The sequence below is a fragment of the Zea mays genome, chromosome 3 (assembly GCF_902167145.1).
Source record: "Zea mays cultivar B73 chromosome 3, Zm-B73-REFERENCE-NAM-5.0, whole genome shotgun sequence".
NCBI lineage: Eukaryota > Viridiplantae > Streptophyta > Magnoliopsida > Poales > Poaceae > Zea > Zea mays.
The window spans coordinates 233,989,637-234,010,525 of record NC_050098.1 but is presented as its reverse complement, the minus strand read 5'-3'; the positions used below and the strand labels follow the sequence as shown (position 1 = coordinate 234,010,525).

Sequence of the window (20,889 nt, the reverse complement as noted above, 5' to 3'; positions counted from 1 at the left end):
CTGTTTTCCTGGGTGGTTCTCCATGTTCCATTTAACCTAATAATCTTATCATGAACAATAATCAAATCAACAATAATAATGGAACATGATCATAATTTAGATATAACATTAATCCCAAAACCAGGTAGAGCAATAGCGAGTCTACCCAATAGTTTATTTGTTTGCAAGGTGTAGGGTGAACTGATAGTCGCCTAGAGGGGGGGTGAATAGGGCGAAACTGAAATTTACGAATATAAACACAACTACAAGTCGGGTTAGCGTTAGAAATAGAAACGAGTCCGTGAGAGAGGGTGCAAAACAAATCGCAGGCAAATGAAGAGTGTGACACGCGGATTTGTTTTACCGAGGTTCGGTTCTTGCAAACCTACTCCCCGTTGAGGAGGCCACAAAGGCCGGGTCTCTTTCAACCCTTCCCTCTCTCAAACGGTCCCTCGGACCGAGTGAGCTTTCTCTTCTTAATCACTTGGAACACAAGGTTCCTACAAGGATCACCACAAGATTGGTGTCTCTTGCCTCAATTACAAGTGAGTTTGATCGTAATGGAAGAATCAAGAAAGCACGATTGAAAAATCCAAGCGACAAGAGCGACAAATAACACACGGATCACTTTCTCTCTCAAGTCACTAATCACTAATGATCTCTTTTCTCAATTGTGAAACTTGGAGAGATGGAGGCTTTGAATGTGTCTTGGAATGGATTGCTAGCTCTTGTATTGAATGTTGAAGGTTGGAATGCTTGGATGAAGTGAATGGAGGTGGTTGGGGTTGTATTTATAGCCACCAACCACTTCCTAGCCGTTACTCCATTCTGCCGACCGCGGACGGTCCGCCCGCCTGGCCCGGACGGTCCGCGCCTGTAGATCAACGGCTGAAAATGCAACGGTCAGCAGTAACGGCTATATTGCATTTAATGCGACGTCAGATGTCAGATAAAGCCAGTCGCGGACGGTCCGCCCGCCTGGCCCGGACGGTCCGCGAGGCCGCTATAATTCATTTCTCTGAACTTGTCACCTTCGGGTTTTCGGTTTCTTGCCTACCGGACGGTCCGCGCTAGAGGCCGGACGGTCCGCGCGAGGGCTCAGACGGTCCGCTCTTTTCTTCCGGACGGTCCATAGTGCAGACTTGGATTTTTGCATTGGTTCTGTCCGTGTGTCATCCTCGTGTCGCGGACGGTCCGCCGCAAGGGCCCGGACGGTCCACGCTTGGCCTGTTTTTCCAAAAAGCTTCTCCTGTCCGGAATAATCTACGGTATTCCGGACAGTCGATTTAGTATAGTTGTAGATGAACCTTTGGTACCTGTAGAACATATAATCTAGAGCAAACTAGTTAGTCCAATTATTTGTGTTGTGCAATTCAACCACCAAAATCAATTAGGAAATAGGTGTAAGCCTAATTCCCTTTCAATCTCCCCCTTTTTGGTGATTGATGCCAACACAAACCAAAGCAAGTATAGAAGTGCATAATTGAACTAATTTGCATAATGTCAGTGCAACGGTTGCTTGGAATTGAGCCAATATAAATACCTATAAAGTATGCATGGATTGTTTCTTTATTTTTTTTTAATATTTTGGACCACGTTTGCACCATATGTTTTGTTTTTGCAAATTCTTTTGTAAATCCTTTTCAAAGTTCTTTTGCAAATAGTCAAAGGTAAATGAATAAGATTTGAAGAAGCATTTTCAAGATTTGAAATTCTCTCCCCCTGTTTCAAATGCTTCTCCTTTGACTAAACAAAAACTCCCCCTAAATGAGATCCTCCTCTTAGTGTTCAAGAGGGTTTTGATATATCATTTTTGAAATACTACTTTCTTCCCCTTTTGAACATAATAGGATACCAATTGATAAAATTGTTTGAAAACACGAAGTTTTTGAAATTGGTGGTGGTGCGGTCCTTTTGCTTTGGGCTCATACTTTTCTCCCCCTTTGGCATGAATCGCCAAAAACGGAATCATTAGAGCCCTTGAAGTAATTTCTTCCCCTTTGGTCATAAACAAATGAGTTAAGATTATACCAAAGACGAAGTCCTTTTGCTTTTAACTCTCCCTCAAAAGATGGAGAGAAGCGCGGAGTGGCGGCGAAGGATGAGTTACGGAGTGGAAGCCTTTGTATTCGCCGAAGACTCCAATTCCCTTTCAATATACCTATGACTTGGTTTGAGATAGACTTGAAAACACATTAGTCATAGCATATAAAAGAGATATGATCAAAGGTATATAAATGAGCTATGTGTGCAAGTTAGCAAAAGAAATTGCGCGAATCAAGAATATTGAGCTCATGCCTAAGTTTGTTAAAAGATTGTTCATCAAGAGGCTTGGTAAAGATATCGGCTAATTGATCTTTAGTATTAATATATGAAATCTCGATATCTCCCTTTTGTTGGTGATCTCTAAGAAAATGATACCGAATGGCTATGTGTTTAGTGCGGCTATGCTCGACGGGATTATCCGCCATCTTGATTGCACTCTCATTATCACATAGCAAAGGGACTTTGGTTAATTTGTAACCGTAGTCCCGCAGGGTTTGCCTCATCCAAAGCAATTGCGCGCAACAATGACCTGCGGCAATGTACTCGGCTTCGGCGGTGGAAAGAGCGACCGAATTTTGCTTCTTTGAAGCCCAAGACACCAAGGATCTTCCCAAGAACTGGCAAGTCCCCGATGTGCTCTTCCTATTGATTTTGCACCCCGCCCAATCGACATCCGAATAACCAATCAAATCAAATGTGGATCCCCTAGGATACCAAAGCCCAAACTTAGGAGTATAAGCCAAATATCTCAGGATTCGTTTTACGGCCGTAAGGTGAGCTTCCTTAGGGTCGGCTTGGAATCTTGCACACATGCATACGGAAAGCATAATATCCGGTCGAGATGCACATAAATAGAGTAAAGAACCTATCATCGACTGGTATACCTTTTGATCCACGGACTTACCTCCCGTGTCGAGGTCGAGATGCCCATTAGTTCCCATGGGTGTCTTGCTGGGCTTGGCATCCTTCATCCCAAACTTATTTAGAATGTCTTGAGTACACTTCGTTTGGCTTAGGAAGGTGCCTTCTTGGAGTTGCTTCACTTGAAATCCTACGAAATACTTCAACTCCCCCATCATAGACATCTCGAATTTTTGTGTCATGATCCTACTAAATTCTTCACATATAGATTCGTTAGTAGACCCAAATATGATATCATCAACATAAATTTGGCATACAAACAAATTGAGAGCACCTAGAGGGGGGTGAATAGGTGATCCTGTAAAAACTTAAAATTATAGCCACAAAACTTTGATTAAGCGTTAGCACAGTTAATGCCAAGTGGCTAGAGAGGAGTCAAAACACAATAACCACAAGAATTCAATCACAGAGATGACACGGTGGTTATCCCGTGGTTCGGCCAAGTACAAAACTTGCCTACTCCACGTTGTGGCGTCCCAACGGACGAGAGTTGCACTCAACTCCTCTCAAGTGATCCAATGATCAACTTGAATACCACGGTGTTCTTGCTTTTCTTTTCTCAATCCCGTTTGCGAGGAATCTCCACAGCTTGGAGCCACTCGCCCTTACAAAAGATGTTCACAGAGAATCACGGAGCAAGGGAGGGATTAGCAACTCACACACGACACAAAGATCACAGCGAATACGCACACACAAGACCCAGACTTGAGCTCGAAAGACTAGCACACTAGAACGGAGCTCAAATCACTAGAATGTCGAACAAGTGCGCAAGATTGATGTGTGAGTGATCAAGAGTGCTCAAGGAATGCTTGGTATGCTCCTCCATGCGCCTAGGGGTCCCTTTTATAGCCCCAAGGCAGCTAGGAGCCGTTGAGAACAAACCAGGAAGGCCATCCTTGCCTTCTGTCGTCGGGCGCACCGGACAGTCCGGTGCACACCGGACACTGTCCGGTGCCTGATTTCTTTCCTTAAACAGCCCAGTCGACCGTTGCCGACCGTTGCAGATCTGGCGTACCGGACATATCCGGTGCACACCGGACAGTCCGGTGCCCCCTCCCGACCGTTGGCCAGGCCACGTGTCCCGCGCAGATCGCGCGGCCGACCGTTGGCTCGGCCGACCGTTGGCTCACCGGACAGTCCGGTGCACACCGGACAGTCCGGTGAATTTTAGCCGTACGTCGTCGGCATATTCCCGAGAGCGGCGTCTTCAGGCCGAGGCAGCCTGGCGCACCGGACACTGTCCGGTGCACCACCGGACAGTCCGGTGCCCCAGACCGAAGCAGCCTTTTGGCTGTACACAGCCAACTCTTCTTCTTTCTTCTCTTCTCTGTTTCTAACACTTAGACAAGTATATTAGTACACAAAACTAATGTACTAAGGCTTAGAAACATACCTTTACTTGTGATTTGCAACTTGTCCATCCATGGGCATAGATTTACGTTTAATCACTTGTGTTGACACTCAATCACCAAAATACTTAGAAATGACCCAAGGGCACATTTCCCTTTCAATCTCCCCCTTTTTGGTGATTTATGCCAACACAACATAAAGCAACTAGAACAAGTGCAAAATCACCTCAAATAGAACTCAAATCTATTTTGATTCATTTTTGGCATATATGGATCATCCTTTGCCACCACTTGGTTTGTTTTTGCAAATCAAACTCAAATCTCTATCTCTAAGTCAAACACACATGTTGAAGCATAAAGAGAGTCATTCCAAAAGAGATTGATCAAAGATTTCAAAAACTCCCCTTTTTCCCATAATCACTACTTCTCCCCACAAAAAGCCAACTTTTGACAAAAAAGACAATAGGAGAGTTTTGACAAAAAGCTCTATTTCACTATTTTCAAAATTTCTCAAGTGGTAGCTGATCCATTAATTGCTTTGGCCTTTATTTTCTCCCCCTTTGGCATCAAGCACCAAAACGGGATCAATCTTGGCCCATTAACCCCATTGCCTTACCAAAATCTTCAACTAAGATCAAATGGCAATAAGAGTTCATGAGATGGACTTGGAATAAGTTACCCTCTCATCGGAGTGCAGTGGAAGTCTTTCATGGTCCAAGTCCACCTTTTCCCTTTCAATTCTCCTTCGAGACTAAATCAAGCAAACTCAAGCATATGGTTAGTCTCAAAGGGTCAAGTTGCAACACAGCTCCCCTAAACATGTGCATCACTTTGCAACGGACTTGTGAGGTCCAGGGAGTGTTTGGACAACTTGAGCACCACAATAAGCAACAAAATGCAGAATGAACATGATCAAAGGCATAAACACATGTATGCTACAATTCAATCCAAGTTCCGCGAATCTAAGACATTTAGCTCACTACGCAGCCTGCAAAAGGTCTTCTCATCTAGAGGCTTGGTAAAGATATCGGCTAGCTAGTTCTCGGTGCTAACATGAAACACTTCGATATCCCCCTTTTGCTGGTGGTCTCTCAAAAAGTGATGCCGGATGTCTATGTGCTTTGTGCGGCTGTGCTCAACAGGATTTTCCGCCATGCGGATAGCACTCTCATTATCACATAGGAGTGGGACTTTGCTCAGATTGTAGCCAAAGTCCCTGAGGGTTTGCCTCATCCAAAGTAGTTGCGCGCAACACTGTCCTGCGGCAACATACTCGGCCTCAGCGGTGGATAGGGCAACGGAGGTTTGTTTCTTAGAATTCCATGACACCAGGGACCTTCCTAAGAATTGGCACGTCCCCGATGTACTCTTCCTATCGACCTTACATCCAGCATAATCGGAGTCTGAGTATCCAATCAAGTCAAAAGTAGACCCCTTTGGATACCAGAGCCCGAAGCAAGGCGTAGCAACTAAATATCTAAGGATTCGCTTCACTGCCACTAAGTGACACTCCTTAGGATCAGATTGAAATCTAGCACACATGCATACGCTAAGCATAATATCCGGTCTACTAGCACACAAATAAAGTAAAGACCCTATCATTGACCGGTATGCTTTTTGATCAACAGACTTACCTCCTTTGTTGAGGTCGGTGTGTCCATCGGTTCCCATCGGTGTCTTTGCGGGCTTGGCGTCCTTCATCCCAAACCGCTTTAGCAGATCTTGCGTGTACTTCGTTTGGGAGATGAAGGTACCGTCCTTGAGTTGCTTCACTTGGAACCCAAGGAAGTAGTTCAACTCGCCCATCATCGACATCTCGAATTTCTGCGTCATTACCCTACTAAACTCTTCACAAGACTTTTTATTAGTAGAACCAAAAATTATGTCATCGACATAAATTTGGCACACAAATAAATCACCATCACATGTCTTAGTGAAAAGAGTTGGATCGGCTTTCCCAACCTGGAAAGCATTAGCAATTAAGAAATCTCTAAGGCATTCATACCATGCTCTTGGGGCTTGCTTAAGTCCATAGAGCGCCTTAGAGAGCTTACACACGTGGTCGGGGTACCGTTCATCCTCGAAGCCAGGGGGTTGCTCTACGTACACCTCCTCCTTGATTGGCCCGTTGAAGAAAGCGCTCTTCACATCCATTTGGTACAACCTGAAAGAATGATGAGCGGCATATGCTAGCAAGATACGAATTGACTCTAGCCTAGCCACAGGAGCAAAAGTCTCCTCAAAGTCCAAACCTGCGACTTGGGCATAACCTTTTGCCACAAGTCGAGCCTTGTTCCTTGTCACCACCCCGTGCTCGTCCTGTTTGTTGCGGAACACCCATTTGGTTCCCACAACATTTTGCTTCGGACAAGGCACCAGTGTCCAAACTTCATTCCTCTTGAAGTTGTTGAGCTCCTCCTGCATGGCCAACACCCAGTCCGGATCTAGCAAGGCCTCCTCTACCCTGAAAGGCTCAATAGAAGAGACAAAGGAGTAATGCTCACAAAAATTAACTAATCGAGATCGAGTAGTTACTCCCTTGCTAATGTCACCCAGAATTTGGTCGACGGGATGATCCCTTTGAATCATCGCTCGAACTTGGGTTGGAGGTGCCAGTTGCGCTTCTTCCTCCATCACATGATCATCTTGTGCTCCCCCTTGATCACACGCCTCCTGTTGATGAACCTGTTCATCGTCTTGAGTTGGGGGATGCACCGTTGTTGAGGAAGAAGGTTGATCTTGCTCCAAGTGTTCCTGTGGTCGCACATCACCAATCGCCATGGTGCGCATAGCGGCCGTTGGAACATCTTCTTCATCTACATCATCAAGATCAACAACTTGCTCTCTTGGAGAGCCATTAGTCTCATCAAATACAACGTCGCTAGAGACTTCAACCAAACCCGATGATTTGTTGAAGACTCTATACGCCTTTGTATTTGAGTCATAACCTAATAAAAACCCTTCTACTGCTTTGGGAGCAAACTTAGAATTTCTACCCTTCTTCACTAGAATGTAGCACTTGCTCCCAAATACACGAAAATAAGATACATTGGGTTTGTTACCGGTTAGTAGCTCATACGACGTCTTCTTGAGGAGGCGATGAAGGTAGACCCTGTTGATGGCGTGGCAAGCCGTGTTCACGGCTTCCGTCCAAAAGCACTCGGGGGTCTTGAACTCTCCTAGCATCGTCCTCGCCGTGTCGATGAGCGTCCTATTCTTCCTCTCTACCACACCATTTTGCTGTGGTGTGTAGGGAGCGGAGAACTCGTGCTTGATCCCTTCCTCTTCAAGGAACTCCTCCACTTGAAGGTTCTTGAATTCGAACCCGTTGTCGCTCCTTATCTTCTTCACCTTGAGCTCAAACTCATTTTGAGCTCTCCTGAGGAAGCGCTTGAGGGTCCCTTGGGTTTCAGACTTATCCTGCAAAAAGAACACCCAAGTGAAGCGGGAAAAGTCATCAACAATAACTAGACCATACTTACTTCCTCCTATGCTTAGATAGGCGACGGGTCCGAAGAGGTCCATATGCAGCAGCTCCAGAGGTCTTGAAGTGGTCATCACATTCTTGCTGTGATGTGCTCCTCCCACTTGTTTACCTGCTTGACAAGCTGCACAAGGTCTATCTTTTTCGAATTGCACGTTAGTCAAACCTATCACGTGTTCTCCCTTTAGAAGCTTGTGAAGGTTCTTCATCCCCACATGTGCTAAGCGGCGATGCCACAGCCAGCCCATGCTAGTCTTAGCTATTAAGCATGCATCTAGACCGGCTTCTTCTTTTGCAAAATCAACTAAATAAAGTTTGTCGTCTAATACACCCTTAAAAGCTAGTGAACCATCACTTCTTCTAAAGACAGACACATCTACATTTGTAAATAGACAGTTATATCCCATATTGCATAATTGACTAACCGATAGTAAATTATATCCCAGAGACTCAACTAAAAACACATTAGAAATTGAGTGCTCATTTGAGATTGCAATTTTACCTAACCCTTTTACCTTGCCTTGATTCCCATCACCGAATATGATTGAATCTTGGGAATCCTTATTCTTGACGTAGGAGGTGAACATCTTCTTCTCCCCCGTCATATGGTTTGTGCATCCGCTGTCGATAATCCAGCTTGAACCCCCGGATGCATAAACCTGCAAGGCAAATTTAGGCTTGGGACTTAGGTACCCAACTCTTGTTGGGTCCTATAAGGTTAGTCACAATTTCCTTAGGGACCCAAATGCAAGTTTTATCACCCTTGCATTTTGCCCCTAACTTCCTAGCAATTACCTTTCTATCCTTTCTACAAATTGCAAAGGAAGCATTCAAAGCATGATATATTGTAGAAGGCTCATTAACCTTCCTAGGAATATTAACAACATTTCTCCTAGGCATATTATGAACAACATCCCTTCTACCAACATTTCTATCATGCACATATGAAGAACTAGAAGCAAACATAGCATGAGAAAAATCATCGTACGCATTATAACTCCTATAAGCATTTCTAGTTTGTCTCCTATCATGATACAAAAAGGCATGGTTCCTTTTAGCACTAGTAGCCATAGGGGCCTTCCCTTTCTCCTTAGCGGGAATGGAAGCCTTATGGCTTGTTAGGTTCTTGGCTTCCCTCTTGAAGCCAAGTCCATCCTTAATTGAGGGGTGTCTACCGATCGTGTAGGCATCCCTTGCAAATTTTAGTTTATCAAATTCATTCTTGCTAATCTTAAGTTGGGCATTAAGACTAGCCAATTCCTCAGTTAGTTTAGAAATTGAAACTAAATGATCACTACAAGCATTAACATCGAAATCTTTACACCTAGTGCAAATCTCAACATGTTCTACACAAGAATTAGATTTACTAGCTACTTTAGCATTTAAGTCATCATTAACACTCTTTAAAGTAGCAATGGTTTCATGATAAGAAGATAGTTCACTAGAAAGCACTTCATTTCTTTTAACTTCTAAAGCATAAGATTTTTGTGCCTCTACAAATTTGTCATGCTCTTCATACAAAAGGTCCTCTTGTTTTTCTAAGAGTCTATCTTTTTTATTCAAGGCATCAATCAATTCATTAATTTTATCTACTTTAGCTCTATCCAATCCCTTGAACAAACTAGAGTAATCTATTTCATCATCACTAGACTCATCATCACTGGAAGAATCATAAGTGACATTGTTTTGATTACATACCTTCTTCTCCCTTGCCATAAGGCATGTGTGACGCTCGTTGGGGAAGAGGGATGACTTGTTGAAGGCGGTGGCGGCGAGTCCTTCATTGTCGGAGTCAGAGGAGGAGCAATCTGAATCCCACTCCTTTCCGATGTATGCTTCGCCCTTGGCCTTCTTGTAGTGCTTCTTCTTCTCCCTTTTGTCCCCTTTTTCCTGGTCACTTTCATTATCGGGACAGTTAGCAATGAAATGACCAATCTTACCACATTTGAAGCATGAGCGCTTCTCCTTTGTCTTGGTCTTGCTTGGCTGTCCCTTGCGACCTTTAAGCGCCGTCTTGAAGCGCTTAATGATGAGGGACATCTCCTCATTATTTAGCCCGGCCGCCTCAACTTGCGCCACCTTGCTTGGTAGCGCCTCCTTGCTCCTTGTTGCCTTGAGAGCAATGGGTTGAGGCTCATGAATAGGACCGTTCAACGCGTCGTCCACGTATCTTGCCTCCTTGATCATCATTCGCCCGCTTACGAACTTTCCAAGAACTTCTTCGGGCGACATTTTGGTGTACCTGGAATTCTCACGAATATTATTCACCAAATGAGGATCAAGAACGGTAAAGGACCTTAGCATTAGGCGGACGACGTCGTGGTCCGTCCATCGCGTGCTTCCATAACTCCTTATCTTGTTGACAAGGGTCTTGAGCCGGTTGTATGTTTGGGTTGGCTCCTCCCCCCTTATCATAGCGAATCTCCCAAGTTCGCCCTCCACCAACTCCATCTTGGTGAGCATGGTGACGTCGTTGCCCTCGTGAGAGATCTTGAGGGTGTCCCATATCTGCTTGGCATTATCCAAGCCGCTCACCTTATTGTATTCTTCCCTGCACAAAGATGCTAAGAGAACGGTAGTAGCTTGTGCATTTCTATGGATTTGTTCATTTATAAGCATAGGGCTATCCGAGCTATCAAATTTCATTCCATTCTCTACAATCTCCCACATGCTTGGATGGAGAGAGAATAAGTGACTACGCATTTTGTGACTCCAAAATCCGTAGTCCTCCCCATCGAAGTGTGGAGGTTTGCCAAGAGGAATGGAAAGCAAGTGCGAATTCGAACTATGTGGAATACGAGAATAATCAAATAAAAAATCGAATTGACCGTCTTCCTGTAGTCGTTGTCGTCGTCCTTTTGGGAAGAGGAAGATTCGTCGCTGTCGTAGTAGACGATCTCCTTGATGCGCCTTGTCTTCTTCTTCTTTCCATCTTTTCGTCTATGGCCCGAGCCCGAGTCGTTGAACTTGTCATCCTTTGGCTCGTTGACGAAGGACTCCTTCTCCTTGTCGTTGATCACGATTCCCTTCCCCTTAGGATCCATTTCTTCGGGCGGTTAGTCCCTTTCTTGAAGAGAACGGCTCTGATACCAATTGAGAGCACCTAGAGGGGGGGTGAATAGGTGATCCTGTAAAAACTTAAACTTATAGCCACAAAACTTTGATTAAGCGTTAGCACAGTTAATGCCAAGTGGCTAGAGAGGAGTCAAAACACAATAACCACAAGAATTCAATCACAGAGATGACACGGTGGTTATCCCGTGGTTCGGCCAAGTACAAAACTTGCCTACTCCACGTTGTGGCGTCCCAACGGACGAGAGTTGCACTCAACTCCTCTCAAGTGATCCAATGATCAACTTGAATACCACGGTGTTCTTGCTTTTCTTTTCTCAATCCCGTTTGCGAGGAATCTCCACAGCTTGGAGCCACTCGCCCTTACAAAAGATGTTCACAGAGAATCACGGAGCAAGGGAGGGATTAGCAACTCACACACGACACAAAGATCACAGTGAATACGCACACACAAGACCCAGACTTGAGCTCGAAAGACTAGCACACTAGAACGGAGCTCAAATCACTAGAATGTCGAACAAGTGCGCAAGATTGATGTGTGAGTGATCAAGAGTGCTCAAGGAATGCTTGGTATGCTCCTCCATGCGCCTAGGGGTCCCTTTTATAGCCCCAAGGCAGCTAGGAGTCGTTGAGAACAAACCAGGAAGGCCATCCTTGCCTTCTGTCGTCGGGCGCACCGGACAGTCCGGTGCACACCGGACACTGTCCGGTGCACACCGGACACTGTCTGGTGCCCGATTTCTTTCCTTAAACAGCCCAGTCGATCGTTGCCGACCGTTGCAGATCTGGCGTACCGGACATGTCCGGTGCACACCGGACAGTCCGGTGCCCCCTCCCGACCGTTGGCCAGGCCACGTGTCCCGTGCAGATCGCGCGGCCGACCGTTGGCTCGGCCGACCGTTGGCTCACCGGACAGTCCGGTGCACACCGGACAGTCCGGTGAATTTTAGTCGTACGTCGTCGGCATATTCCCGAGAGCGGCGTCTTCAGGCCGAGGCAGCCTGACGCACCGGACACTGTCCGGTGCACCACCGGACAGTCCGGTGCCCCAGACCGAAGCAGCCTTTTGGCTGTACACAGTCAACTCTTCTTCTTTCTTCTCTTCTCTGTTTCTAACACTTAGACAAGTATATTAGTACACAAAACTAATGTAATAAGGCTTAGAAACATACCTTTACTTGTGATTTGCAACTTGTCCATCCATGGGCATAGATTTACGTTTAATCACTTGTGTTGACACTCAATCACCAAAATACTTAGAAATGGCCCAAGGGCACATTTCCCTTTCACAAATCATTGTCAAGAGTCTTAGTGAATAAAGTAGGATCGGCCTTACCGACTTTGAAGCCATTTGCAATAAGGAAATCTCTAAGGCATTCATACCATGCTCTTGGGGCTTGCTTGAGCCCATAAAGCGCCTTAGAGAGCTTATAGACATGGTTAGGGTACTCACTGTCTTCAAAGCCGAGAGGTTGCTCAACATAGACCTCTTCCTTGATTGGTCCATTGAGGAAGGCACTTTTCACGTCCATTTGATAAAGCTTAAAGCCATGGTAAGTAGCATAGGCCAATAATATACGAATTGACTCAAGCCTAGCTACGGGTGCATAGGTTTCACCGAAATCCAAACCTTCGACTTGAGAGTATCCCTTGGCCACAAGTCGAGCTTTGTTCCTTGTCACCACACCATGCTCATCTTGCTTGTTGCGGAAGACCCATTTGGTTCCTACAACATTTTGATTAGGACGTGGAACTAAATGCCATACCTCATTCCTAGTGAAGTTGTTGAGCTCCTCTTGCATCGCCACCACCCAATCCGAATCTTGTAGTGCTTCCTCTACCCTGTGTGGTTCAATAGAGGAAACAAACGAGTAATGTTCACAAAAATGTGCAACACGAGATCTAGTGGTTACCCCCTTATGAATGTCGCCGAGGATGGTGTCGACGGGGTGATCTCGTTGGATTGCTTGGTGGACTCTTCGGTGTGGCGGCCTTTGTTCTTCATCCTCCTTGTCTTGATCATTTGCATCTCCCCCTTGATCTATGTTGTCATCTTGAGGTGGCTCATTTGATTGATCTTCTTCTTCATCAACTTGAGCTTCACCCTCATTTTGAGTTGGTGGAGATACTTGCGTGGAGGAGGACGGTTGATCTTGTGCATTTGGAGTCTCTTCGGATTCCTTAGGACACACATCCCCAATGGACATGTTCCTTAGAGCGATGTACGGAGCCTGTTCTTCACCTATCTCATCAAGATCAACTTGCTCTACTTGAGAGCCGTTAGTCTCATCAAACACAACGTCACAAGAAACTTCAACAAGTCCTGAGGACTTGTTAAAGACTCTATATGCCCTTGTGTTTGAGTCATATCCTAGTAAAAAGCCTTCTACAGTTTTAGGAGCAAATTTAGATTTTCTACCTCTTTTAACAAGAATAAAGCATTTGCTACCAAAAACTCTAAAATATGAAATATTGGGCTTTTTACCGGTGAGGAGTTCGTATGATGTCTTCTTGAGGATTCGGTGTAGATATAACCGGTTGATGGCATAGCAAGCGGTGTTGACCGCCTCGACCCAAAACCGATCTGGTGTCTTGTACTCATCAAGCATGGTTCTTGCCATGTCCAATAGAGTTCGATTCTTCCTCTCCACTACACCATTTTGTTGTGGCGTGTATGGAGAAGAGAACTCATGCTTGATGCCCTCCTCCTTAAGGAAGCCTTCGATTTGAGAGTTCTTGAACTCCGTCCCGTTGTCGCTTCTTATTTTCTTGATCCTTAAACCGAACTCATTTTGAGCCCGTCTCAAGAATCCTTTTAAGGTCTCTTGGGTTTGAGATTTTTCCTGTAAAAAGAATACCCAAGTGAAGCGAGAATAATCATCCACTATTACAAGACAATACTTACTCCCGCCGATGCTTATGTAAGCAATCGGGCCGAATAGGTCCATGTGTAGGAGCTCTAGTGGCATGTCGGTCGTCATGATGTTCTTGTGTGGATGATGGGCGCTAACTTGCTTTCCTGCCTGACATGCGCTACAAATCCTGTCTTTCTCAAAATGAACATTTGTTAGTCCTAAAATGTGTTCTCCCTTTAGAAGCTTGTGAAGATTCTTCATCCCAACATGTGCTAGTCGGCGATGCCAGAGCCAGCCCATGTTAGTCTTAGCAATTAAGCAAGTGTCGAGTTCAGCTCTATCAAAATCTACCAAGTATAGCTGACCCTCTAACACTCCCTTAAATGCTATTGAATCATCACTTCTTCTAAAGACAGTGACACCTACATCAGTGAAAAGACAGTTGTAGCCCATTTTGCATAATTGAGATACAGAAAGCAAATTGTAATCTAATGAGTCTACAAGAAAAACATTGGAAATAGAATGGTCAGGAGATATAGCTATTTTACCAAGACCTTTGACCAAACCTTGATTTCCATCCCCGAATGTGATAGCTCGTTGGGGATCTTGGTTTTTCTCGTAGGAGGAGAACATCTTCTTCTCCCCTGTCATATGGTTTGTGCACCCGCTGTCGAGTATCCAACTTGAGCCCCCGGATGCATAAACCTACAAAACAAGTTTAGTTCTTGACTTTAGGTACCCAAATGGTTTTGGGTCCTTTGGCATTAGACACAAGAACTTTAGATACCCAAACACAAGTCTTTGACCCCTTGTGCTTGCCCCCAACATATTTGGCAACTACTTTGCCGGATTTGTTAGTCAACACATAAGATGCATCAAAGGTCTTAAATGAAATGCTATGTTCATTTGATGCATTAGGAATTTTCTTCTTAGGCAACTTAGCACGGGTTGGTTGCCTAGAGCTAGATGTCTCACCCTTATACATAAAAGCATGGTTAGGGCCAGAGTGAGACTTCCTAGAGTGAATTCTCCTAATTTTGTCCTCGGGATAACCGGCAGGGTATAAAATGTAACCCTCGTTATCCTGAGGCATGGGAGCCTTGCCCTTAACAAAATTGGACAATCTTTTAGGAGGGGCACTAAGTTTGACATTGTCTCCCCTTTGGAAGCCAATGCCATCCTTAATGCCCGGGCGTCTCCCATTATAAAGCATACTACGAGCAAATTTAAATTTTTCATTTTCTAAGTTATGCTCGGCAATTTTAGCATCTAATTTAGCTATATGATCATTTTGTTGCTTAATTAAAGTCATGTGATCATGTACAGCATTGATATCAACATCTCTACATATAGTACAAATAGTGACATGCTCAATGGTAGATGTAGTTGGTTTGCAAGAATTAAGTTCAACAATCTTAGCATGAAGAATATCATTTTTATCTCTAAGATCGGAAATTGTAGCTTTGCAAACATCAAAATCTTTAGCCTTAGCAATCAAATTCTCATTTTCTAATCTAAGACTAGCAAGAGAAATGTTCAATTCTTCAATCCTAGCAAGCAAATCATCATTATTATCTCTAGGGTTGAGAATTGAAACATTGCAAACATGAGTATCAACCTTAGCTAACAAATTAGCATTTTCATTCTTAAGGTTGTCAATCATCTCACGGCAAGTGCTTAGCTCACTAGATAGTTTTTGACATTTTTCTACTTCTAGAGCATAAGCATTTTTAACCTTAACATGCTTTTTATTTTCCTTGATTAGGAAGTCCTCTTGGGTGTCCAATAGATCATCCTTTTCATGGATGGCACTAATCAATTCATTAAGTTTTTCTTTTTGTTGCATGTTGAGGTTGGCAAAAAGAGATCGCAAGTTATCTTCCTCATCACTAACATTTTCATCACTAGAAGATTCATATTTAGTGGAGGATTTAGATTTAACCTTCTTTTTGTCGTCCTTTGCCATGAGGCACTTGTGGCCAACGTTGGGGAAGAGGAGTCCCTTGGTGACGGCGATGTTGGCGGCGTCCTCGTCGTCGGAGGAGTCGCTTGAGCTTTCGTCGGAGTCCCACTCCCGACAAACATGGGCATCGCCGCCCCTCTTCTTGTAGTACCTCTTCTTTTCTCTCCTCTTGCCCTTCTTGTCGTTATCCCTGTCACTGTCACTTGATAATGGACATTTAGCAATGAAGTGACCGGGCTTACCACATTTGTAGCAAACCTTCTTGGAGCGGGACTTGTAGTCTTTCCCTCTCCTTTGCTTGAGGATTTGGCGGAAACTCTTGATGACGAGCGCCATTTCCTCATTGTCGAGCTTGGAGGCGTCGATTGGTTGCCGACTTGGTGTGGACTCCTCCTTCTTTTCCTCCGTCGCCTTGAATGCGACGGGTTGAGCTTCGGATGTGGAGGGATCATCAAGCTCGTTGATCTTCCTTGAGCCTTCGATCATGCACTCAAAACTTACAAAATTCCCGATAACTTCCTCGGGGGTCATTTTGGTATATCTAGGATTACCACGAATTAATTGAACTTGAGTGGGGTTAAGGAAAATAAGAGATCTTAGAATAACCTTAACCACCTCGTGGTCATCCCACTTTTTGCTCCCGAGGTTGCGCACTTGGTTCACCAAGGTCTTGAGCCGGTTGTACATGTTTTGTGGCTCCTCCCCTTTGCGAAGCCGGAACCGACCGAGCTCCCCCTCGATCGTTTCCCGCTTGGCGATCTTTGTGAGCTCATCTCCTTCGTGAGCGGTTTTGAGCACATCCCAAACCTCCTTCTTGGCGTGATCTCCCGACATCACTTCGAGCGGTTAGGCTCTAATGAAGCACCGGACTCTGATACCAATTGATAGTCGCCTAGAGGGGGGGTGAATAGGGCGAAACTGAAATTTACGAATATAAACACAACTACAAGCCGGGTTAGCGTTAGAAATAGAAACGAGTCCGTGAGAGAGGGTGCAAAACAAATCGCAGGCAAATGAAGAGTGTGACACGCGGATTTGTTTTACCGAGGTTCGGTTCTTGCAAACCTACTCCCCGTTGAGGAGGCCACAAAGGCCGGGTCTCTTTCAACCCTTCCCTCTCTCAAACGGTCCCTCGGACCGAGTGAGCTTTCTCTTCTTAATCACTTGGAACACAAGGTTCCTACAAGGATCACCACAAGATTTGTGTCTCTTGCCTCAATTACAAGTGAGTTTGATCGTAATGGAAGAATCAAGAAAGCACGATTGGAAAAGCCAAGCGACAAGAGCGACAAATAACACACGGATCACTTTCTCTCTCAAGTCACTAATCACTAATGATCTCTTTTCTCAATTGTGAAACTTGGAGAGATGGAGGCTTTGAATGTGTCTTGGAATGGATTGCTAGCTCTTGTATTGAATGTTGAAGGTTGGAATGCTTGGATGAAGTGAATGGAGGTGGTTGGGGTTGTATTTATAGCCACCAACCACTTCCTAGCCGTTACTCCATTCTGCCGACCGCGGACGGTCCGCCCGCCTGGCCCGGACGGTCCGCGCCTGTAGATCAACGGCTGAAAATGCAACGGTCAGCAGTAACGGCTATATTGCATTTAATGCGACGTCAGATGTCAGATAAAGCCAGTCGCGGACGGTCCGCCCGCCTGGCCCGGACGGTCCGCGAGGCCGCTATAATTCATTTCTCTGAACTTGTCACCTTCGGGTTTTCGGTTTCTTGCCTACCGGACGGTCCGCGCTAGAGGCCGGACGGTCCGCGCGAGGGCTCAGACGGTCCGCTCTTTTCTTCCGGACGGTCCATAGTGCAGACTTGGATTTTGCATTGGTTCTGTCCGTGTGTCATCCTCGTGTCGCGGACGGTCCGCCGCAAGGGCCCGGACGGTCCGCGCTTGGCCTGTTTTTTCAAAAAGCTTCTCCTGTCCGGAATAATCTACGGTATTCCGGACAGTCGATTTAGTATAGTTGTAGATGAACCTTTGGTACCTGTAGAACATATAATCTAGAGCAAACTAGTTAGTCCAATTATTTGTGTTGTGCAATTCAACCACCAAAATCAATTAGGAAATAGGTGTAAGCCTAATTCCCTTTCATGATTAAAACTAGGGTAACCTATTAGGCCCCATCAAATTAAACTGAGCATATCACAGTGAATAACCAGAACATTATTAGATAAAGAATAGTGATCAAGGGCACAACTTGCCTTATACTTGCAACTCCATGTAGTTCTCCAAAGTTGATCTTCAGATTCGTCGTGACCTCGCTTCTATTCGTAGCAATACATATAATCAAGTAAATAATGGGTATGGTAACATTACACCAAAGCATGAGAACAAACTGCGTAGGAATATTCTACGCGCTGCTATGAGGTCGTAAGTTCGAGAATCACTAAAATCAGAGTTACAGTTAAAAAGATGTGAATTTCTGAAGTTTTAGGTGATTAAAAATATATTCTATATAAATCATGCGAGAAAAATATTATACATAATTCAATTTTAGTCTAAGTTATAATTGGACATATCTTAGTTTGATTATAATTATAGTCACATTGACTAGAATTATCAATCAACTAACCTAAGTTAAATAATATCCAATTATAGAAGTATGTGGAATGATACAAATGATGTTTTTAATGTGTAGACAATTTTATTACGAAGCTAACCAAACTTAAACGAATCAAAACAGAGTTAAAATGGATGAGATATGGATTAAACAAGTTTCTAGATATTTTGTTATTAACTTTATACCTAAATATAGCTTCCAGGGGTCTATTTGTAAAGTCTAGGGACTGAGCTGTTAAAAAGTTAACCCTGAGACATCCTATATAAAATAGGACGACGGGTCGAATCGTAGAAAGGAAAGGGGCTTTTATGAAACTATATGCGGACGAAGGGGTATGGGTGCAAGTGAACCGTCCAGATTAGACTCAATGGCCTAGATCTAAGCACCGAAGCAGATAGCTACTGATAATTACAGTCGTCAAATTCGCGATCATCGGCGTGGATTTTAAATAGCTGGGATGGAACTCGATCAATTCAATCAGACCATAGAGGTAGGTCCTCTTTAGCTATCAACCGACAGAGTTCAGTACGTGCAACAGAAGGAGAATACTCCCAATGTTTCAAGGAACCATCATAATTATACTTAAGCGCAGATTGAACTATACCAGCACGTTGTTGTTCTTTCTTAGCTAAGCAATTATGACGAAGCAAGTGACCAGTTCCAGAACTAGATTTACCACTTAAAGTCACCTTGCAGTACTTACAAATGGCACCCTACCTTACCCTCTTACCATTGATGAGGTGAGTCAGTTCATCAAAGTCGTGCCAAACTTTAGATCTGGGAGGACACTTACTAGAACTGGTGGCAGCAATGCTTGTGCCGGTCGATGTCGGGCTCGTGGAGCCTGTGCCCGTCTGACCACCGGTGGCGGCACCAGGGACATCATCATCATTGTCGATGTTGATGGCAGCACTACCGCCAAACAGGGCTCGGGCATCCTCTGCTTCGTTATGATCTTCTAGCCGGTGCTCCTCCTCCACAGCGGCCAGATGAAGGTCATCGTCCATGCTGATGTGTCGTAGACGGCTGGCTCCTCACCGGCGACTGAGGTCCCTCGACGGCTACACGGCACCGACACAAGCGATACCTAGGAAATCAAGATCTAATACATAAGATAGGGGGTGGAGAATGGAGATTAGGGTTCGAAGGACGAGGAGCACCTTAGTCGCCTTGAGAGCACCACCGCAAGGACGAGGAGGAACACCACTACTATGAGGATGCCAGGAGCCCAGGATGGGGATTACCCGATTAGGGTTCAGGATGTGAGGAAGGGGAGAGGATGAGCGAAGAGATGAGAAGATGAGTATAGATGTCCAAACAAGCCGTCACCAGTAGTCGTTGACAGGAGGTGCGAGATTTCGCCAGCCGCCACCGCCAGTCCGCCACGAAGCAGGAGGTAGGAGCCAGGAGAGGAGGGGATTAGGTTTAGGGTTTCCAGCGAGGGAGCGAGTGAGCACGTGAGGGGGTCGCGAGGCCGGCGTCTAATCTTTGTGGGCATTGGGCGACTGGAAAACGAGCTGACCCGTGCCTAGCAACACTCCGTGCCGAGTCGGGCCGAGCACGGCGTGCTGGCCTTGGAGCCCAAGCACGGCACGACCGCCGTACCGGGCCGATATCGGGCTTCAATAGTGCCAGGCTTCAGGTAAACGGGCTACCCAGCCCATATGGACATCTATAAGTCCAGCACAACCTTCTTAGTTTCCGTGGGATAAGCTAGTAAATGAAAACCATAATACAAACACGCTGAATCTTCAAGCCCAGCAATCCTCGACAAATTTCCATAGATAACTAAATCCTAGTATAATGAACAAGCCTTAACATGACATGAGCGACAAATCAAACACTCCATACTCTCCCAAAAGCACATCACTCACAAAGAAACTCGTTGCAAACTGAGCAATCTGTTACCTCAGCACAGACAGCACCATGGACTTTGAAGGAAATGAAAATTTAGCCTGGTCAGCTGCCAGAAGGACCAAAGAAAGGTGTCAAGCATGGGCTGGTGTTATTGCTACATCCATTGCTCCCCAGCAGTAGCTGGTGTTATTGCTATATCCATTGCCCCCCAGCAGTAGCATCACAGGTGCGGCAGAGCAAAAATCCAGCTGGTAGGCTTCAGCCCAAGTGCGCAACTCAACAGGCAAGAGATGGCAATAAATCCATGTGTAACAAGACTGGAGATGAGTGCTACAAGTAGCTGATGGTTCAGTCAAATGTCAGTAATAAACTTCATCAGGACATAAATAGCTTATATAGTTGGAAAGAAAAATATAAATCAATGGTTTTGTTTATTTATTTTTCTGAGAATAGGACAAGACAGCTTGCGGTTATGGCTATCTAAAGTTGCATGTCCAGCCAAAGTTCTAAAGGATAATTAAGGCACACTAACTTTTCACCACCCATGTACTGATGTGCCAAAATAACAAACCTACACAGTGAAGTACAAAGGAAAAAAAGAGAAGGCAAAGATAAAGTGTCTAGGAAGGCAAGAAAATATTTTCATAATGTACATGGCTACAATTCCAACACCCAGATAAAAGTTTTACTACTCACAAGTCACACCTACCCAAACCAGGACATCCACATGAAGCAAACCACATGGTTAAAGTGTTGCACCGTTTCCAGAGAATAATAACTCGACCGGGGAGG

At 44.9% G+C, this 20,889-nt stretch overlaps 1 protein-coding gene across 7 annotated transcripts in view; it reads right to left on the bottom strand.

Moving 5' to 3' along the window:
• LOC103651644 (pre-mRNA-processing protein 40A) overlaps window positions 1-20,889 on the bottom strand; it is a 59,133-nt gene that overhangs the window by 10,412 nt on the left and 27,832 nt on the right. For 2 of the 7 annotated variants that reach the window (XM_020550620.2, XM_008677327.3), the window contains exon 30: window positions 19,985-20,437. The exons of 2 other annotated variants lie outside the window; for them this stretch is intronic. The gene's annotated coding sequence lies outside the window, so the exon portion shown is untranslated. Of the gene's footprint in view, window positions 1-19,984; window positions 20,438-20,889 lie in introns of those variants that run through there. 3 more of the 7 variants (XM_020550621.2, XM_035966532.1, XM_008677328.3) reach the window with 3 other exon arrangements.